Raw genomic sequence first — 3,010 nt, forward strand, 5'->3', positions numbered from 1 at the left:
AGAATTGGATTCCGATGTCATCTTCTTGAACTTTTGATCGAAAATGATCGTTCAAGGTTCATAAGCTCCAAAACACAAAAACTCACACCAAGACCAAACGAACGACCAGGTGACCGAACTGTCAGTCCCAGCAAGTCATAAATGACTTGGGGTCGATACAGGAATGCTCTAAACGACACACAGAAGGCAAGACACAGAAATGACCAAGAGGGTCATTACAAAATTCCTGAGAATCTTGGCAATCTGTCGCGGTTATTATTCACTCCGTGTGAATAGCCTTAAGTGGATTCAGCCTCTCGTCTCTATGAAGATTCTTGATTTGAGTGGTGTTAACATGAGAAGCGCGGAAAACTGGCTACATGACATCAGTATGTTAAGTTGTCTTTCAGAATTACGTTTATCTGCTTGTCAGCTTACTACATTTCCTGAATTGCTTCCGAGTTTTGTGAATTTCACATCCCTTCGGATTCTTGATCTTTCATCAAACTATTTTAATACTAGGATTCCTAGCTGGTTGTTCAGCACATGCCATAATCTTGTTTATCTTAATCTTTCGAGAAGTCAGCTGAACGGTTCACTTCCAAATGCCTTTGGCAACATGAGTTCAATTAGAGTTCTTGATCTTTCCGAGAACTCTCTCCGAGGCAATCTTTCACATTCCTTTGAGAAAATGAGTTCACTTTCTTTTCTTAATCTCTCAAGGAACTCGTTTACGGGCTATTTACCACCAACCCTGCCATCAAAGCTGAAATACTTGGATATTTCTGATAATCAAATGGAAGGTCCTTTAGCAAGAAGCATCACACAACTTAAGAAATTAGTTGTCCTCAATGTTGCTCGGAACTCTTTCAATGACTCGATTACAGAACATTTCTTGAATTTAACTGATTTGAGAGTGTTAGACTTGTCATCCAACTCACTTATCCTCAATGTAAGCGCAACATGGATGCCTCGTTTTCAACTTGACTTTATAAGCCTGCAGTCTTGCGGACTTGGTGCACAATTTCCTCAGTGGATTCAGACACAAAAGGAGTTGTCATTTATTGATATCTCTCACGTTAACATCTCAGGAGAAGTGCCTGATTGGTTCTGGATTTTTTCTGCCAAGGTTTATCACATAGACCTTTCGCAAAACTATTTCCGAGGAGAAGTCCCTGAATTTACAGATAGAGTTCATCTTACAAAATTGGACCTGAGTGACAACAATTTTCATGGTCCTTTGCCTCATTTTTCACCCAATATGATGACACTGATTTTGGCAAGAAACTCCTTTAACGGTACTATCGCCCCTGTATGTGAATCACTTGTCATGAATAACTCTCTGAGTCTTCTAGACCTATCCTCAAATTCTCTATCAGGACAACTTTTAGACTGTTGGAGATATGGGAAGAATCTGCAAGGATTGAATTTAGGCCATAATGATCTATCAGGGGAGATACCTCATTCCATCGGAGAGCTTGCTAATCTCTTCTTTCTGCAATTGCAAAACAACAGTTTCTCCAAAAATCTGCCTTCATCATTGGAGAACGTAAGTGGACTAAAAATTTCTTGATGTTTCTGAAAATAGTTTATCTGGAAAGATACCAATTTGGTTAGGGGAGAGTTTAAGTACTCTAGAGATTCTTAAATTAAGCAGAAACAGATTTGACGGAATTATTCCCAGGGAGATTTGCCAGCTTAAATACTTGTATTTTTTGCACCTTAGTTCAAACGCACTATCAGGAGTCATTCCAAGGTGTGTTGGTAATCTCCGCACCATGTCCGGAGAAGAGGAGGCCCCTTCCTTTACTCATGGACCCTATGCAGATTACAGGATTCATGGAATGCTCGTTTTTAAGGGAAACAGTTACGACATCTTTTTTCGCTGGTTCTATATAGTAATTGATCTATCAGACAACCATTTATCAGGGGAAATTCCCGAGGAAATCACCAGCCTTACTGCACTGAAAGGATTGAATTTATCACGGAATCATTTCACAGGAGCAATTCCACGTTACATTCACAAAATGCAGTATTTGGAATATCTTGAACTTTCCAGGAATAAGCTGTCATGTACATTTCCTCCCGATATCATACAACTTTCGTATCTTGAGGTTGTGAATTTTTCTTTCAATAATTTGACAGGAAAAGTTCCACATGGAAAACAATTCGATACCTTTGAGAATAGTTCTTATGTTGGAAATCCAAACTTGTGCGGAGCCCCACTCTCACGAGTCTGCTCGGATAATTTACATGAGGACATGATTGACTGTAGTAGTAATAACAACAATCAGCTGGAGGCTCATGAGCAGGGAGAAAACAACAACTGGCTCGAGGAATTTTCGTTCTACATAAGCATGGGAATTGGATTCAATACAGGTTTCTTGTTATTTTGGGTTACTCTAATGTTGAAAAAGTCATGGAGATATGCATATATGAGGTGCCTGGAAAACATGGGCAATAAGATTTATGTCTTTGCTGCCATCAGATTGAGAAAAATTCAAGCAGCAAAATCAGTGACCAATTGTCCAAATTGAGCTGATTCTCTTTACTTTTCTATCTTTTCTTTCATAATATCGTGTTTTGTACTTCCAACTTGTTTTGATGGTTGTTATCATATTGTTATTTTAAATATAATGTTTGTTTTTATCGGTACTTACATTTTATTGTATTGTTTTTTGTTATGGAATGACTAAAAGTGTTATTTTGTGTAACTATTGATTTGGTGTAATTGCACAATTACTTAAAATATTCTTGTTTTCTTACCCTTCATCCTAAAAGTTTTACATTGTAACCTTCTTTTTGGTACCATTGTAAGCTTATTCTTCACTTTGCAAGTACATGACATTATGCGATGATAGAAAACTATACAATCGATTCAAATGTTAAATTTATTAAAATATAGCAATGTAATATATATATAATACGACATATTATAAAACCATAGATAACAACCATCTAAAGAAGTAGTTATTATGTTTGTATATTTACTCTTAATGAAAGTGGAGTAATGTAAATAAAATGATAAACA

The 3,010-nt window shown here is 36.9% G+C and overlaps 1 pseudogene; it reads left to right on the plus strand.

Moving 5' to 3' along the window:
* Positions 1-254: 254 nt before the first annotated feature.
* LOC102584636 (probable LRR receptor-like serine/threonine-protein kinase At4g36180) lies at positions 255-2,619 on the plus strand (annotated as a pseudogene).
* Positions 2,620-3,010: the final 391 nt, after the last annotated feature.

The sequence above is a fragment of the Solanum tuberosum genome, unplaced genomic scaffold (genome assembly GCF_000226075.1).
Source record: "Solanum tuberosum cultivar DM 1-3 516 R44 unplaced genomic scaffold, SolTub_3.0 scf00140, whole genome shotgun sequence".
Taxonomy (NCBI): domain Eukaryota; kingdom Viridiplantae; phylum Streptophyta; class Magnoliopsida; order Solanales; family Solanaceae; genus Solanum; species Solanum tuberosum.